The 19,607-nt window shown below is 45.3% G+C and overlaps 1 pseudogene; it reads left to right on the forward strand.

The window, feature by feature from the left end:
• The first annotated feature begins 1,252 nt into the window (after window positions 1–1,252).
• On the forward strand, window positions 1,253–1,371 carry LOC111737580 (annotated as a pseudogene).
• Window positions 1,372–19,607: the final 18,236 nt, after the last annotated feature.

The following is a 19,607-nucleotide window of genomic DNA, read 5'->3' on the forward strand; positions in this document are numbered from 1 at the left end:
GAGGAGCTGCTTATAAGCCACGAAACGATTTTGCCTCATTAGCTTTGCTTCAGTCTCCTTGGGCACAGGCATCAGGTGACAGCTACCAAGCTTCCCCAGCCATGGGGTCCAGGGTTGTAGAATCAAGGCTGGCTCTGAGCCTTGGCATGGAGGCCACTCTGCCAGTAGCCTTCCTGCTTCTGGAGATGGTCCAGCGCCAAGACCTGGCTAACCCTGGAGATGCTTTCTGGTGGCCAAGATGTCATGTTGATAGACACCTTCCCCATGCCCTCCTTCCCCTCCCCAATACCCGTTCTACATCAAGCCACGGGTCATCCACCACACCACACTAATGGATCCCACCTAATACCTACCCCATGGTCACAAACACACACGACATCACCCGTACAGCCCTCACATGCACACACGTTGCACAATTCTGTGTATCTCGCAGAGTTCACGGAGCACACACAGACCTCACTCAGGGTCTCAGGTGTCCCCACGTCCCAGGGAACCCATGTCCTTGCGCATGCCCTCCACACCACACACAGGCTCCCAGCGACCCATGATCTGATACCTCACATTTTCTCCAGTTCCAGTTGACATGCACCTCACCTATAGGTCCCCACATGGCCGCACACGCTGTTCCCTCAGGGCACCACACAGCAAGGTACCATGTCATCAAGCTGCTGACAGGTGGTCTCCACCAGCAGCCACCCGCCCCAGCCACACATGCTTAGCCTTCTGCCAGAGCTGGGCAGCTAAGGCTGCCTGCTGGCAGGCCTGGCCAAAATTGTCAGGAGGTTGATGATGTGTCTGAAAAAGAAAAAAAAAAAAAGACATGATTTGGAAAATATTTCCAGGATTTGAAAACAAATGTATGATATTTGATCTGTTCGTGATCCGTGTGTAGCACTCATGTTACTAAATACTACTTAATGGAGAAAACATTTGGCAAGAATTGTAAGTTTTATTTAGAGGTTTGGGGGAAAAAAGGCTACTCAGTGAAGAGTGAGCTGGTGTGGCCAAGAGAGATAAAAGGGGATGCACATGGAAGATTTTAGTGGCAATCAGAAACTGGGCTCTAAGCATCTCCATCGCTGAGCATTATCACCATTAAGATGACAGAAAGGGACTTGACTTTGGGTGGTGAACACACAATGTAATAAACAGATGATGTATGATAGAATCGTACACTGGAAACTTATATAATTTTATTAACCTATGTCACCCCAATAAATTTAATAACTTGTTTTTTAAAAAGGAAGGACTAGTCTAGGGCCATGCTACCCTGAACAAGCCTGATCCCATCTGATCTCGGAAGCTAAGCAGGGTTGGGCCTGGTTAGTACTTGGATGGGAGACCACCTAGGAAGACCAGGTGCTATAGGAAAAAAAAAAAAAATAAGGGATTATAAACTGACAAGGTCCTTGCAATCTATGACATCAAACAAGAGTTGCCTCGCCTAAAAAAATGTAAAAAAAAACAAACCAAAAAACAAAAGAAAAAAGAAGGACTAAACTTTTTCCAAGCCGGCTTTAGCAGACCTGCTCCGTCTTGGTGCTTCCTCCATTCACCTGTAGGTGGCGTCTTCCAGCTGACCACGCTGTGGCAAGCCAACCAACACCGGCATCCTCATGAGAAAGAAAGACATCGGCTGAAGGAGCCGTGGAGTACCTGAGGCCTTCCTCTGCCTCTCCCAACACTGCTGGTTTTTAAAGTCCAACCCTAGGCCACCTCCCAGGACGCCTTCCTAAACTTCTCTGTTTTTGATGCACCTTCTCAGATCTCCCTTCTCATCAATAGCCTGGATTCTGGAATGTGGCAATTCATCCAGCATTATTACATACCTGGAATTGAGCTGGAGCTAGAGGAGAGACCATTAACCAAGACAGACAGGCTTCTTGCTGCTGTAGGGGACAGAGATGTCCAATAGCAATAAAACATGTACAGCGGAATGCTGCAGAGAAGTGAAAAGTATTTGTATTTGTATAGTATTTGTGTAGTAACTCTCAGGGAACAGGAACTGTTATAGGAGAGACCGATGTTATTCTTTATAACAAAGAAAAAAGGGAAAGAGTAGAAAAAACACAATTATGTATCTGTGAAAGTGTCATTAACCCCCGAGTCAGTTCAGCATTTTCAAATTCACAGATCTTGGCTCCTAGAGGAAGTACAATTCTTTCTCTGATTCTGTGACAGCTTCTGGAGCAGGTGTCCGAACCTTCCTAAGGGCAAATACCCTTGGAAAGTGGGACTGGACAGACACGAGCTACGTCGTGCTGGGATGCCAGGGTGCTGGTCCCACGCTGTATTAAAGTGAAGCAAAAGAGAGAGACTTACTTCCCGCGTTGTGGACCCAGCGAGATATGCCTCTCATAGCTGGACCCTGAACCGCCCTGTTCTGGGTGGAGAAGACCAGACAGAAAGGTTCCGGGGACTTTTCTCCAAAGAATAGATGAATGATCTTTGAAGGATGGTCTGTGCGCATGGGTCGAGAAACCCTCAGCCGTTCTGAGGATGGATGGTGATCCTTCTCCTTCTTCTACCCTGAGGGGGGCTTACTGTGAGGGAGAATGAGTTCTCACCGATGCTGAACGCTGCAAGGATGAAAGCAGGGTCACTTCGTCACAATCATGTCCCATATTCTATAATTCATCCACGCGCTGCCTTTTATTCTAGAGCGTGTGTGTTTATTGGGGGAAATGTCTGCTAAGCTTTAGAATCTTACAATCATAGACCCTGTGGGCCGAAAATAGCCTCAGGGAATCACAAATCTCACAGTTTTATTTCGGATAGTGACTTGAGGCCTGGGAAGGAGAAAGAACTTGCCCAAGATCACACAAGTTAAGGGCAGAGATGGGACCCAGGCCTCTTGCCTCCTTGGACAGGGCTCATTGGCTTTGCCTAATTACCCCCCAAATCCATCCCAATCTGGAGTCAGTCTCTGGCCATGGCCCTAACAGCATTCCGGAACCCAGTTGTAAATCCCCGAGCCCTGCAGCCACTCTGCTCTGACATTTGTTGGGTTTTACTGCCAAATGCTGCTGCTCAGAGATGCCATCTCCGGAGGAAGAAATTCTTGAAAGAGACACCCTCTTTCCCCCTTCCCAAATTAGGAGTTAATTAGTACCAAAATGTGCACGGAGGTGGGGAGTGCATCGACTGGACTGGCCTGCCACTGGGTCCCCAGAGCAGAGACATGTCACATTTGGAAAGCACCTAATTGTGCCTGCGTCTCTGTTTGGAGAAGGGAGTCTCTAGGTCTGGGCCAGGCACCCTCAGGGACGGATCTGTTAACTTGCTGTCACCTTCTTTTGAGATACCATCATCTTGTAACTCTGAGCAATAAAACGAGTAATTGTGGGCCTTTTGAAGCGAGGCTGTGTGCCCTGGACAGTTTGTTTACTGAAAGGCCTCCAGTGGGCCTGGTGGCTGGCCCCATCGCCCCGTCATCCATCTGCCTGTTCTTCCAGCTCCCATTCTTAGCTTCAAGCTCACAGGGGCCCCCTCTTTCCATCCCTCTTTTTTTTTTTTTTTTCCTTTTTTCTTTTTTGCTCCCAGAGCTCTACATTTTAGAAATAATTCTTTTCGCCCGAAAATTTAGCTGTTTGGTCTGATGAGGCTTTGCTTCCTCAGAGGTGTTCGAGGAAGGGCTGGCTCTGTCAGCTGGAATGCAAACTTCCCAGAAAAGCTGTACCCCTCCCCTCGCCCCCCCATTCCATCCTCCAGGCTGGCCAACTCTGAGTGTGGATAGGGCTGGGGCTTAGGGCTGAAGGCGGCACCCTTGGGAGGGCAGCCATGCCTCCCTCCTTGGGCTCGAAAGGCGTATGCATTACTCAGAATTTAAATGAAGGTCTCAAAAGACAAAACTAATTAAGATTTACTAAGGCTGCCATTGTCTGATAATTCAATACCAGGTCATTATTAGAACCATATTTATTGAGGTTTAATCATTATGAAGCAGATCGCTCTGGCATAGCTGTCAAACCGCACAAAATGTGTTCTTAATAATTAATCAGTACAGTATCTTGTCGTTGTAGCATTCATCTTAAGCTTGGGTGTATTTTTAAAGGGACACCGTATACGTACTTTTGAAACGTCGTCTTTTGTTTCTAATAACTCTTCAGACCCTTTAAGCAACGGGAAAGGAAAAAACAGATTCCTCCATAAATTCCACCCCTGAGCTGCTCACCGTAAACAAGGCCTGGAATGTGATTGAAGCCTTTCTGGGAGCCGGGGCCCAGTTGCTGACATTTTATTTTTCAAAGGCAGAAAGAAAAACAAAACAAAAAACAAAACAAAACAAAAAACAAAGAAAGAACTCATGCTGAGTGTTTGTTTTCCTTGTGCAGAATCTCTAGGCACCACGGGGATGGTCGGCCAGGCATGGGGCTTGTAGCCTGGGATGTCCCTTGCAGACACTGGGCAAAACTGCTCTCTCTGCCTCTGCCCACACCGTCCAAAGGCTGGGTTCTTAGGTGAAGCTGTGGGTCTCGGCCAGCGAAGCCTGCATTCTGACTGCTTTCCCCTGCTCGGGCTGGCCAAGGTCAAGGAAGAGCTGGGCTTTATCTCCCCCGGTGCCCCCAGCTGACCCTGGCTACCTCACAGATGGGTGGTGAGGATCAGATGAAGTCACCTACATGAAGTCACTTTCCATTCTGTTCAGCGTCTTTCCTTAGCCCACAGCTGGGAGATTGTTATCAGTTTACTATTCAGATTGTTGTTGTGTTGATGCTTAAAAGTGCAGGCTCTGGACAGAGCTGGCTTGAGTCCCAACCTGAGCTTCGATGCAAGCCAGCCGTTTGATCCTCAGGAAATCGTTTATCTGTTGCAGGTCTCCGCTTCCTCTCCTCCAGGTTGGGGATGATATTTGTGCCTCCCTCACAGAGTTCTCATGGGGATCAACGAGGTGATCCATGCCAGGAACGTTCGAGCCCTTGGTGAGTGTATTCCCCGTTGTCGTCAGTGGACGAGCTCCTGTGGCCCCTTCCTCGCCCTCCCCTTGGCCTTAGAGTACACTGCCGGGAGCATTGCCAGGTGGAAGGCCCTGAGCAACCTTGCCACAGTCACAGGAGGCCCTGAGGCTTCTGTGGCCATCTTCGTTTCCACCCGCTCTTGTTTAAGGCAGTGGCTCCCATCCATGGACTATTTTGTCTCCCAGGGGATGTTTGGCAATGTCTGGAGACAGTTTTGGTTGTTGCGACTACGTGGGGGTGTTGTGGGCATCTAGAGGGTGGTGGCTAGAGATGCTGCTAAGTGTCCTACAGTGCACAGGACAGCCCTGCAACAAGGAGTTACTGGACCCCAAATATAGTCTGAGACTAAAGAACCGTGTTCCAAGGGGCTCAGACTTCTCCTTGCCAGGAAGTTCTGTGTAAAAGAGCCTGTGCCCACACTCACGGACAACGTCCTCAGGGGGGTTGTGGGGGTTAAATAATCCGAGGACACTTCAACCTTAGTGCAGTAGAACAGGACAGAAAGCGAAGTTCCGTGTTGGTTAATTCCGCCGCCTCCTATGACCGCAGATCCAGTGGGAGGAATGAGGACAGTCTTCCACTCTCTGCTCCAGCTCTCCACTCTCCGCCTGGTCAGATGACAGGTCCTTACTGTGCTTTGCTGTCCCCAGTGTTCTCACGAGGCTGCTGGAAAGCTAGGAGCTGTTCTGTGGCTTTCCACATCAGCTTTCGGAATCCCAGACTTCCCTCACTCTCTCCATGAGCCTTTTATAGGCGCCTAGATTCTTGGTTTGGACTCTGACCTTGATAATGGGCTCCATTTCCCCTGGGTGCTGTCAGGGAGAATTCTGACGTGTGGTCCAGAGAGTCATTCCCAGTACTTACACTCCTGTGGGGGCTGCCAGACCCCAGGAGACCTGCAGTCCAGAGCTCACTTTTCCTCTGGAACGACTGTCTTCAGCCCCAGCCAGGTTAGCTGGAGAAGTTATTTCCTGCAGCAGAGGATCCTCTCAGGGTGAAATTCAAGGTCTAAAAGAGGACAGCCAGTCCTGCTGCCCTAGAGGGCTTTGCAGATGGACGAATTGGAGTTGAGCCCCTCTGCCTGAGTGGGGCACGTGCCTACTCAGTTCCCAAGGGGAAATCCGCAGTGTAGGCTCAGGGATCTCTGCTCTCCCCACCCCGAGGCTCTTACCGAGGCAGGATGTAATTCAATGCAAAAATGACTTTTCCCTTCCCTGCTTCCCTGTGGCCTGGGTCTAGGAGAGAAAGAGATGGTTATATCACCACGCTCCACCTACGCTCAGAACCTACCTTCCTTCAATGAGGCAGGGAGCATCAGATGTTCCGCCACACTCGTAAGGCCCTTTATGACCCCACTGCGTTGTCCCCTTCTGTGAGATCTAAGCGAGGTAGTTGGGTAAATGCTCTCTGCAGATAAGGAGATGGGCTCCGAGGACAAATGCTTTACCCAGGGCTGCACAGCTAATGAGGAACAGAGCCAAGGCTCAAAGTCAGGGCTGCAGTCACACCTGCAATGGCCTTGGAAGGAAGCCAGGGAGACCTAGAGACAGTATCACTCTGTCCTGGGTGGTGCATTTAATAGGACCCCTTTGGCCTTCGTGTGACTCTTCGCCTCTCCGATAATGAATCGGCCGAGTCGAAGGATCGTGTCCATCTCAAACCTGTGTCCCGCTTCCCCCTTCCATGCTTTTGGTCCCTGAGACATCGGAACTCCCTACCACCAGGGGTCGTGAGCCTGTCTCCAGGGCTTGTGTGAGCTTCTTTTTGGGAGGGCAGACCTGAGGGCTGAGATGTGTACCCCCAGGCTCCAGGGAGGGCCAAGGCGTGGCTGCTTGTGGAGGGGCAGACAGAGTTTGTGTGGGTCACTGACCGAGGTTATTGACTAGGGGTGGGAAGCGAGGTGGGCGGGTCAAGGGCTGGAGGCCAGGGGCTGGCTTTCCTTACGCTGCCATGTTCTCGGGCATTCCTCCAAAGAGTCTGAAAATTCCACCTGGAAGCTGGCCATCCAGGTTGTTCTGATGAGATACTTGTCAAGGCAGGAGGAGAGAATTCATTTATTGAACAGTTTGTTGGAGGGATTCACTAAATCATGTTAAATGTGTATCCTAGGGTGAGAGGGCTTCTTTCGTATTTTAGCCTCGGGCCTCGCAAACGTTAGGCGTGGGCTCAGTGGCTGTGGGCTCGGTGGCTGTGGGCCTGGTACAGCTCCTCAGGGCAGGCTGGGTCCTTCAGGGTCAGGGGCCCGCCGTCTGTGTGGTTTCACCCCGTGCCGGGCACCCCAGACTTTTACCTTTCCTTGAACTCACCTCACCCCTTCACATCTCCACTCTTTCCTGTGTTCGTCATGCTTCCACGAAGAACACGGACTCCTGGCTCACTCCCATTCATCTCTCAAAAACTTGTTCAAGTGTGACCCCCTTTTAGCACATTTATTAATATTCCCCTTCCCACCTCACCCTTGGCGTAAATAACTGTTCCCACTTTTCCAAACTCCCATTGCACTTGGTATAAATTCAACCAGTGTTGATGTGGGAGCTTGAAAATGTGCTAGCGACACACTTCTCTTATAAAAGCTATTTATATGTGACAATTATAATTATTTAAGAGTCTAATTTTCCTGCTAAACCATTATTTTCTAACTTTTTTTGTGAGGGCCACAGAGCCCTTGGAGAGTCTGCTAAAATCCAGACCCTTTGCCTAGAAAGGTACACAAATATGCAATTTTGCATACCATTTTAGGGCATTCAGAGCACCCCGGGGTGTACAGAACCCAGATGCAAAATTCTGCTTTTCACTGTAAGTTATTGGATGTTCTGTCTGGTTTATCATCATGTCCCTGATACCTAGAAAAATAGTTTCCAGGGAGTAGAGGCTCAGGGAGTATGTGTGGAGTGAAGGAATGATTTTCCCAGGTGACTTAGCTCTCCTGTGGTGGTGAGTTCTGTGATCTGAGAACTCTAACATCCGGGGTGTTAGAGGCTTTATAATCTACACTGAGAAGCGGCTGGAAGGGCAGGGGAGGGGCGGGCAGAGGAGCGAGGCCACAGCGGGTTACCTGAGGGAATACATTGTGAAATCTCCTTGTAAAAACAGTCACTGAAAGGGATTCAGGCGCATTGTTGGAGTCAAAAGAATAGGAAAGCTTCTGGAACCTAACTGAAACCGTATGTAGCCACATATTGTTTTTTCCCAGAAAAGGATCCTAATTAGGTCAATTCCATGTTGTCCTTATGGTATTGGGCATATAGTAAAGTGGGCCCTCAGTGGTACACAAACAGCCTGCATTTCTGAGAAGGATGGAGGGGGAGTGGTGAGACCACCTCGAAAAAGACCCCCACATTAAAACAGAATTGATTTGTCACAAGCACTGGGATCTGGTGAGCAACACTCAGCGCTGACTTACCTATTACTAAACACTCAAACACAAAAACCTTAACCTCAGCAGTGACTTGGCCGAGCCTATATCAAATAGGGTAAGTGTCTTGCTTGGTCTGTTCATCTCACGTGCTCTGAGGTCTATTTTCCCAATCGCTATGTGGCACCCTCTCTTCAGAGAAGATCTGAGCTTTTCGTGCACATCCTAGCATGGAGGGCTTTCAGCAGCAGTTGTCCTGGAAGCCTAGTTTGGTTTCAGGATCTAGGTAAGCAGTGCTAGTCTGCAAAGGGAACAATTATGTTCCCCCAAACACACAGAAGCATCAGAATTCACAGCATGCACTTTACAAGGGCAATAAAGTTTTATATGCAGCTCAGTGAAATACCTAATACAGCCAATTATCCACCAAAATAAACTGATGGGAGAGAGAATGGCTATATTTGGCTCCGACTTAATTATTTTGCATTTGAACTTCTCAATTCCATGTAATAAAATTTCATTCCGCCCTTATTTCCTGGTTAGGTTACTTAATCTCGACTCCTGTAACTGAGCCCTTGAGTGGAGGACACTGTCCAATGTCAGCGGTAAGAAAATGTGAAAGGTTTGACATCAATTACAACATTACACACAACATAAAATTTAACAACTAGAATCAGGCTTTCATTGCTCTTTAAAGAGACCGTATGGCTTTTTAAGATCTAAAAATTAATCAGTTTCTAAGAGTCATACCTTTGTGGAAGTCCCCGATCTTACTCTTAGCTTGAGATGTAGGAAGGAATCTCTCTGTCTCCCTCCCCATCTCTCTCTTTGACTGGAAAAATGTCTCTTCCTTCATTTAAAAATGCAATTTAAATTTTTGAGTTTGCATTTTTCTAGGGAAGCAGAGAGAAAAGGTGAAGGGTATTGAAATGGAATGGTTCTTCAAGGCAGGTAGAATTCTGGGGAGACCACAGTAAAAATACAAGAACTTACATTTGGCTGTGAATGAGGCACTCTGGGCAGCAGCTGGAGTGGCCACACCAGGAAGGCTCCTGAGGCCCCTCCTTTGTGGCCTGTGTCAGAATCGGTGTAGCAACCACTCCATCGCTCCTTGACACTTGATCATCTTGTAAAACATGACATGTAATTCAGCAGTTTTGGCCCATAATGGGCTGACGTGTGGCAAGCACGGGGTAAATGACCCCTCTTCTTTAATAAGTGTGGTCAGCCCCAGGTCAGGCCAAGGGTCGCAGGCAGGCGTTGGGGCAGCTGGGCAGCCGCCGTGTGTTCTGGCAGAGCACAGGGACTGCCCTGGGTAAAGGATGGGGCTGACTTTTCAGGCGGGCAACAGACAACCAGGGGATTTGTCTGCTTTCTTCCTGCTTTTCTCAAAGGCGGACGATGTACAAAGGCAGATCAGAAGCTGCTTGAGCTCAAGGTCTATATTCTATTGGTGTTTGGATCTCTAGCCTAACTCAGAGCATGGGCACACTGAGAAAGTGAATGAGTGAATGAATGCATGAATTACTGTGTCAATAGTGATGGAGCATCACCTCATTGCTCTGATAATGACACCCCTGATCTTGTCATGGAAAGGCACGAATCTGGAACTTTCCATTAACCACAGGTCAAGGCCCGAGTGCTCCTTGGGGCAAGAGGGTGTGTGCCAGGGTGTGTGTGTTGTGTGTGTCTATAGCTAGGGGTAAGGTGGGGTGGGTGGGGGGTTCTTGAGTGGCCACAGCAGAGTCCATCCTGACGTGTCTTGTTCCTGGACCCTCTCTATATTCTCTGCTCACTTTGGAAGAAATAGGCATTTCCTCCGTGTGATGTCCTTCCCTGTTGGTACCTCCCACTAGGCATGTCATTTTCTCTGCCCATCAGTGCTGTCCAAAGTGCGTCAGGCAATCACATTCTGCCCTAACATGTTCATGCGCTTTAGACGAGGTGTGTCCCGGAAATCCCAATAATCACTGTGACCTTCCAAGTACCATGTCCTCTTAGGAAGACTTGAGGACAAAAGCTGGCTTATTTGATAACGGTCACATGTTATTACACGTTATTACATGGAGACAAACCGTGGGCGGGGTCTGGCCTCCATTACCTAAGGTTCAGCCCTCCGTAAGGGTCAGTGTTGGGGTTCTTCTTTTCCCTTCCGACTTCAACTTTTACAAGAAAAAGGTGAACAGCGGCGAAACTCTCTCTTGCCAAAGATTTAGTCCAGAAAGCAATTTCTAGGGTACGCCTTGGGGGCAGTTCACAGGCCACTCCCCTTCTTTGCTTCCAGTCTGTTCAGTGGGGCTCTGGGAAAAGAGTGCCCTGCACCCGAGCAAGTGCGGAGGCACCCCCACCCAGCACCAGGCCAAGGCATTTTAGGAAGATTGCCAATGTGTCATGAAGGGTGAGACAGCAAGAAGTTTAGGCTTAGACCACAGATAGCCAGGAAATGACATTCACCCCTAGTACACACACACGTACACTCACACACACGCGCGCGCATGCAGAAAATTCTTTTAAATAGACTTTATTTTTTTAGAGCAATTTTAGGTTCACAGAAAAATTGAACATAAAATGCCAAGGCGTGAATATTCACTGACACATCATTATCACCAAAGCCCTGAGTTTATATTAGGGTTCACTCTTACTGCTCATTCTATGGGTTTTGATAAATGCATAATATATATCCACCATTTGAATTTGGTTATTATGGTTTTTTTGTGGTCCTTTTAAAAATTTTTAATTACAGTTGACATTTAATATTATATTAGTTTCGGGTGTACAACGTAATGTTTCGACATTTATATAACTTATGAAGTGCTTCCCCGATAAGTCTAAATTGTTTTTTACAAAAGGTAGTTTTGGCAACAACCTCCATCTTTCCTCCCAAATAAATTACAAAAGTAAAGAAATCTTGCTATTTAAAATATTTTAATTAAATAATCTAATATGTGAATTTATCGATATTCTTCTTGGAATCATAGTAAGTCACTGATGGAATAAATAATGACTATAGACAGTGGTGGTATTATCCATTAGAAAACATTTAATTCACAGCTGGGAAAATTAGAGGCAACAAAACCATTTTTATTGCCACACATCACAAATCCCCCACATAATTTTATGAGAAAGGTCATTAAACTTGTAGCTACTGCATTATCTTTTTCCTTGGACCATTTCTGAAACAACATTAGTTTTTCACACTTCTTTACATCTCAAACATTAAAAAAGCCTTAATCGATGCTTTTACATAAAAAGCAAAGGGCTAGGTTTCCCATCATAAAACGTTATGTTGTTTACACAAAAACTGCAGCTAACCTCATAAAACTCCAGTGATTTCCCAGTGGGGTCCTGCAGGGACACTTGGCTCTGCTAGACGTCACACTGATTTCTAGAGCTGAAGCAAAGCAAACTTCCTATGGAAAGCTGCTCTCGGCTCTGGCCGTTGCTAATCAGACTTTTCAGTTGGGGACACACGGAACAGGCATCTTCTCTCTGTTCAAAGTCTCAAACAGGCAACTCTGAGCAGCTAGGAAAACAAATGAAAGGTAGAAAAATTCCATGCGGGTATCAGCAGTTCTCACAGAGCACCCTTGCCCTCATCTCCATGCTTTTGAGACTTGAGTTCCCACCACGTAGAACTCTCTGGAACCTCTGCTAGATCCTTGGGACCTGCCTCCAGGACGACTCTCCCAGACAGAGAGGGGAAATAAGGGAAAGACCAGCCCACCAGTGTCACGCTTTCCTTGAAATCACAAGTCCTTTCAAAATCTTTCATTAGATGTTAGAGACTCTTAAAATATTAATGAAAAAGAGTTTAATCTTTGCTTCCTAAAGTTGAATAAATCGATCAAGCCAGAATGTTTTGAAAAGCTAAAAGTCACTGACAGTTTTCAAATGTCTGGTTTTCTAATAAAAATCAGGATATTTAAAAGTGAATTGCTCGCTTCCTTTGTTAGGATAAAGACAGGAACATCATTTTTATAGTTTGAAGTTTGAAGATTGTGTATTGTATTCATGTGTCGTCGCAACACTTATTTTGCAACTTCAGGGAATGCATTGCTTCGCATAGAATAATTGTACAAATAAAGGATATTTTAAGAATTGCTCCATTTGTTTATCTTTACCCCTGTGGCCTCTTTCTTTGTGGATAATCACTCAAGGATCTCATTAGATCGCCTCTTACCATACCGGGCAGTTGCAGGAAGGATAGCAGAGTGTGTTTGCTCTTGGGAAAATTGAGGCAAGAATGATTTACTTGTATTATATGATTCCATGATGTATAAATGTTGAGCACTTTGGGAACTCAACATGGCTTCTTTCAAGTCAGGATTAGAACATGGGCTTTCCGAGTCCAGAGACGTCACTCTTAATCATTCTGCAATGTAGCTCTCAAGGGAGGGAGGGGAATTGGGCCTTAGTCCTCTTTGAGATAAATTCAAAATCTGGTTGAGGATAGAAAACAGAAATGCATACATGATAACTAATGATACGAGGTAATAATTGATGAAATGATGTGGTTAACAAATATTGATAATAAACAAAGAGGCTACAGTTGTCAGGAATGGTTTACTGGATGACCTGGGACTTGATCTAGGCTTTGAAAGATTAATATGATCTTGCTAGGCGGAAGAGATAGGAAAGGCCAGTGAGGATGAGGACCAGACAGATCATGAAGGAGAGAAGAGGAGCTTAAATATGGAAAAATAGGCCAGGGTCAAATTATGGAGGATCTTCAAAGGCAACCTGAAGATTTGGGAGAGGTTGGAGTAGACGCTCGCCAATTCCTACTCTCCTCATTCTCATTAAAACAAAAAAACCATCACAACATTGCTGTGCTAAGTGATAAAGATTCAAAGATGAGAGAGAGAAATTCCAGCTGTGCCATTAAAGCTTGAGCACTCTCCTGTGTGCCTGGCCTCCAATGAATGGTTAATGAAAAAAGAGTGAATGACTATATGTCTCTAAAGATCTCACAGGCTAGTGGAGAAGACCAGTGTATCCGAATATTTTACAAGGGAGTCTTAAAGAACTGCGAAAACTAGAAGACAAAGGGTGATTAACTGGATAGGAATAGAGGAAGAAAAGCTTAATAGAGGAGGTGGCACCTCACTAAGTCAGTACTGCTCTGTAGAACAGTCTGCCGCAAGAGTGGAGTGGGGAGATGGAAGGAGAATCTGAGGATGAACTTGGAGGCCTAAGGAATTCTGGATCATGGTGGTCCTTCGAGCTGTGCTAAGGGGCTTTGACTTACACTGTGAGGAATCGGTAGAGACCAGAGTCTCCCCAAAGTTAGTGTGGGCCAGCACTACCTAGGGAGCTTCTTAAAACTGAGATGCAGGCCTACTTCAGCATTCATGAGTTAGTTGGTCTAGAGTTGGGCCCAAGTTCTGCATTTCTAACAAGGCCTTAGATGATACTGATGCTGCTGATCTGGGGACCACACTTTGAGACCCATTGGTATAGAGGGTGGTTTAGAACAGGTGAGAAACTGAAGATAGAGAGGCCAGTCAGGAGGCAATGGTCCACATGAACAAAGATGCTGCTCTGACTTTCCAGGGAGCTGCTGCTCAGAGCGATTACAGTGCCAAGACTGGAACCTATATATTCAGACTCTTTCTCCATTGCTCCCTGATGAAGAATCCTGGCCCAATAAGCGCATATGTTATTTAAAGCTCGGTTTTTATTAGCGAATGAAATAATTTGGATTTATATAACTAAGAAGAGTATATGTAAGGATTTTATTTTACGTTTTAAAGAATTTTTACTGTTTCAGAGTATGGTGTGAGATTCTTCTTCATCTGAAATCCACAGCCCTGGGGTCCTTGAAAGTGAACCTGGTCTTGCTTTAATCAGATGTTCGCATTAAACAAAAAACCTCCATGATTCCTCCAAAAACATAGAAAGACAAGAGATTCTAATCGATGACCTCCACCTTGGCTTTCAACTACTACTGTCCTAGAGGGAAGCTATTCTCACAATTCCGTGAAGGCGATTCTGAAAGCTGAAGGGAGTTTGACATGGGAAGATAATTCCCAAAATGGTGAAAAGAAAGATTTCATTATTTTGTTGCCTTTTTTTTTTTTCCCCCTTTCGATAACAAAGGATTTGGTGGAGTTAGTTATTTGGCAGTGCATGCTTGGGCCGAAAACTTTCATTTCTTTTGCCAAGCTTCCTAAAAATAGTCTTTCTTCAGGCGAGGGCCATCTCAACATTAGCCACGTCCATTCGAAGCACAACATGTTTCGTGAATGTAACTGCCTATTAACCTGAAGATTTCAACTGCAATGAGACAAAGAATGTGGAATTATACTTCTCCAAAGTTATGAGCTTGTTCTTGTGTTGTGTATGTAACAATAAGTCCTTTCAAGACGTGACACCATGGCAGTGAGTGGTGAAATCCGATACCTGGCAAAAATACAATGGAATTATATAATACCAAAAAAGTCAATTGTTTTCCCCTTTGCTAATTAACTCCTTTGAGCGGGGGATGAGGTCAGCGGGTGGCTTTTGTTCTCCAGCTTGTTTCCATGCCGTTTTAGGCACTGAGTAGTGCATTTTTATAAATGGAAGAAGGTGTCTAGTGACTAATGGAACAGACCCTGGAAGAGTCACTGCCATGGCTTGGTAGCAATGTTACTGACTTCATGGAATTTGTTTTTCCTGGGATCCTGCCCATCACTTGGGCTTAAGCCAATAAGCATGCCCATGGCTGAGTTCTTATTTTCTTTTAGAGACCTTTGTACAATGGTATATAATAGGGCAAAGGATCACAGGATCCTTTAAGGAAAGATTTTTTTCCAGCTATAGGCCTGAGATTTGAGATAGAGTGGGATGCACAGCCACTCAGTGCAGGAGTTGTCCTTATCTTACAGAAGAGGAAACCAAAGTCTAGAGGAAAAAATTATCGCATACAAAATAAATCAGCTGGAAGGTGGTAGAGATAAGAGTCAAATTCAGTTCTATCTCTCTCCAAAGCTCAGCCCTGCCCACTGTGTATCGTATTACTTTCAGTGGTGTAGAAAGGGGCTATCAATAGGGTTTCCCTCATGGATGATGTCCTCAAAAGACAATAAGAAGTAGTTTAAGACTTCCCTAATGATGTACTGGTTTGTTTTCTTTCTGCTTTTCCTAGGTATTCTGTAGTAATTACACCTTACTTTCATATAATTTTTAGGATGCTTTTAAAAGGAACGAGGAGGAAGAATGGTGGAATGGTAGACACTGAGACCATGTTGTCTATGTGAGATTGACCAGGAGGATATACGTATGACCCCAGGAAAGAGAGGGGCTCCTTGAACAGGAAGCAGAAAAACCAAACCATAAAGCAAACGATAAATACATTTACCAACATTAAAATTACAGACTTCTGCATGACAAAAGAAACAATGGCCAAAGTGAAAACACAAGCCACAGAATAGATGTTTTCAGTACATACATCAATAAAAGGTTAGTATCTGGAACATAAACATCCCTAAAACTCAGTAAGGGAGAAAAAAGTAGCTCAATACACAAAGTAGTTAAAATTTTTATTTGGCAAGTCACAAGAGGGAAAACATAAATATCCAGGAAAAACACACACAAAACATGATCAAACTCATTAGAATGAAGGAAAACATTAAATGTCATTTCATACTCATCCATTTGGCAAAAATGGAAAAGACTGGCATAATTAACTGTTAGCAATGAAGATGTGGGAACCGGGAAAATTATACCCTGCTGGTCGAACTGTAACTCGGTGCGAGCTCTTCCAGGTGGATATGCCCTTGAGAAGTTTTCCTCCAGGTGTACAAGGAAACAGTCATAGGGAGCCTCATGGTGGCATTGTCTATTATAGCAAAACACTTAGCATCGACTTAATTATCCATTTGTGTTATATTCACATGGCAGATAAATGACACATGGATGAGCCTTAAAAATATTTGTCGAGGGGGAAGGAATGCAGATTTTAAAATGGGGTAGTCAGTGTGACACCATGTATATTTTAAAATTCATAAACAGTACTTTATATTTCTATGTGTGTGTGTATGTATGTAGTAAAAATAGAAACACTTACATGAGTGGCGGACAGACACATCAATTGCTAATAATGAAAAGAAGGATTTCTGCCAAGAAGGAAAGCCACTAGACTGGAAGGAAGAAGGTGACCACCCATATCTGTGGTGGTTTGTATCTTTGAAAAACAATTGCTCTTTTTGCTTTAGCAAAAATGGTAATGCGAAAATGCGTTAAATCTAGACAGTGTGAGAGGGAGGGGGGAGGGGAAAAATAAGAAAATAAAAAATAAAATTAAAAAATTATGTATATATCGTATAAAAAATTATTAATTAACTTGGCTTTAAAAAAGTGTCAAAAAAAAAATCTAGACAGTGTGGCCGTTGTGTTGTTTTCAACACTTTTGCACATGCTTAAAAGTAATTAGTAATTTAGAAATGAATAGCAAAAATAAGATCAGAAAGGAAAAGATTAGAAAGCAATTGAATTCCTATTGCCGAATATAAATAATTTCATGACCCAGAATATATATAATGGAAAACTGGTCTTAATTTTTTTATTTCAGTGGGAAAGTAATTTGGCCAGCGATAGAGAACTTAGAGACTGTGAACGCTGTTCGGACTTAACATTGACTACTGTACAGTGTTTGGGACACTCTTTGAAAAGAACTTGAAAGAGACACTGAATTTCCATCTGTCTGGAATGGTTTAGGTTAAAGCTTCTTACTCTGAGATTCTTCTGATCAAAACTGTGGCGCTCCCTGGGGTGAGTTAGGCAGGTTTGGCGTTTCACAGGAATCCGTGAGATCCATCTCCCTTGGGATCACAAGCTGCAGGTCTGAGGTGCCAGTGGTACAGCCCCTCATTCTCTAGGTCGGGAAGTGCACAGTGGGGCAGGGGGAGGTCACCCAGATTGTTAGCAGCAGAGTCAGGTCAGGAAACCCTGTACCCTGCCCTCAAGCCAGGTCCTTTTCAGCCATACTCTCTTGCATCTGAAAAATCCTGACTTTAGGTTTTTTTCCACTCTTTCTCCTTCTACCAGAAGTGAAGGTGGCACATGGGTGGGTGATTCTTGTGTTGAGAGGTACAAATTTCCATGGAATCATGGATTCTTCATGACAAGGTATGCTGCCCTGCTTGGGGCAAGTCCTTGGAAGTGTTTTGTGTTGAGAGAAACGTTTTAGCAGTCCCTTTGCCAAAAGCCAGGTTTATCGACTGAGAGTGGCAAATCATTTTCCTTTTTGAAATTTGTAAATATGAAAATATCACCTTGACAGATGGGTGTGTGACACACAGAAGCTATTTATTTTACCTAACGAAATAGCTAATTACAGAGGAAAAGGGATGGGGATTAAAGTCAACAAATCGACACAAACTCCGCAACTACTGTTCCAGACTTTCTTTGTCTTTAAGCTCACCATATGGTGAGTTTGAAGAAATCAGTATATAAAAATATGGTGACAAGATGAGGCGATAAACCTAAAACATAAAACTAAGGAGAGATGGACCCTGTACATTAAGATGGGGCTTGTCTTATATGTGTCCTCTCCAGAGTCACCAGGAATGACCCCCTACCTGAAAGGTGACCCTAATAGTCTAAGCATAGGACCTGGGGCATTGTTTCTCCTGTGCCAAGGAATAAGGAATTTTTATAGCATTTTAACAGGCATCTGAAGTCAGAGAGATCGAGGGTAGCTTTACCCATAACTAACTGCCAACTAGCTGTAAGCCTCAGGCAGCTCACTGACTTTTTTTAAGCCTTAGTTTTGTCATCTGAAAATGGGATGAGAGCAAAAAGAGCTTCCTCAAATAGTAGTTCACATCATTAAATAAGACGATGAAAAAAGCCAGCTCATCATGTGCCCACAGCTCATACTGAGTACTCAGACAGGGTGGTGGTGGTGATTATTGCGGTGAACTTTTTGGTGCATCTGGCATGGTTGACGCAAAAACCTATGTGCTTCGATTGCCCAATTGTCCTTAAGAAGAGAGCCCTCAGACCTCCTGCTGCAGTATTCACAGACTATCATCCTTCTCCAGGGGGCTACTATTTTCAAGAGTCTGAGCTGCAGACTTCCTGCTTACCTGAGGTAGGGCAGTGCTATGGACTGAATCAGGTCCCCCCTCCTCCAATTCATGTTTCTGGTGGTATTTGGAAGCCCTCACTCCCAATGTGATGGTATTTGGAGATGAGGCCTTTGGGAGATGATTAGGTATTGATGAGGTCATGAAGGTAGGGTCCTCTCTTGGTGCCTCTTATGGGAAGAGACACTGGAGAACTTGCTTATTCTTTTTCTCTCTGCATTGTGAAGGCTCATTGAGAAGGAGGCAGTCTGTAAGCCAGAAAGAGGGCTTTCACCAGAAAGCAAATTGCCTGGCACCTTGATCTTGAACTTCTAGCCTACAAAACCGTGAGATATAAATTCTTGTTCTTTAGGCCACTCCGTCTATGGTATTTTGTTATGGCAGCAGGGATGCTGAACACAGATAGGAAGGCTTCTGTGATCAAAAGTAATTGGGAAATAAAGCCCACTGCATGCTGCTCTGGAAGAGTCACAATGCATACTGCAGATTACAGACGTTCCTGCAAGGGAACCGACTCAACTTCATTTAATGTGATGTTGCTAAAACTAACTGAACCAAGGGAATCCTTTTGGCTTTACTATTCCCCGGACTCTGAGTTCTTGCTGCCCTAGGCCTTTAGCTCTGCCGTCTTATTTGACTGGCTTCGGTCATTTAGAGCCCAGCCTGGGGCTGCTGACAGCTGGGAAGTCCCCACCCCACTGGCACTTTGGTGGGTTGGGCTTGTGCTCAGCACTCCAAGAGTCTCCTTGTGCCCCTTTGCTCCTCAAACTAGCAGAATATGGCAGCTGTGTTCCCCAGATGTTTGCTAATCCCCTCTGAGTGAGCTGATGTATGCAAAGTATGCCAGTGTCACTCTGAAGGGAGATTCAAGGAGACCATATGTCTATGGTGCAGGAGCAGCAGCATCTGGCAGGACCAAAGGCCAGCTCTAGGGATGGCTCACACACTGTGGCCCACTGCATGCTGTGCTCCAGGCAGCTAATGTCCCCGTGCACGTCCCCTGTTCTAAAGAGGCCCAGCTCGATCTGTATGGCAGCAAGCCGACAGCACACCTGGGCAACCTTGGTCCCTGCCTCAGTCCCACATGGTAATACGTGCCCTAAGTGGATTTTCTTCTCTGTCAGAGTATAATTACACTATGCTGAGAACTACCTAGATGAATGGGGCTCAAATTTTAATTTACATACAAATCATCTGAGAGACCTTGTAGATTCAGATTCA

The sequence above is a fragment of the Pteropus vampyrus genome, unplaced genomic scaffold, assembly GCF_000151845.1.
Source record: "Pteropus vampyrus isolate Shadow unplaced genomic scaffold, Pvam_2.0 Scaffold28, whole genome shotgun sequence".
NCBI classification, from domain to species: domain Eukaryota; kingdom Metazoa; phylum Chordata; class Mammalia; order Chiroptera; family Pteropodidae; genus Pteropus; species Pteropus vampyrus.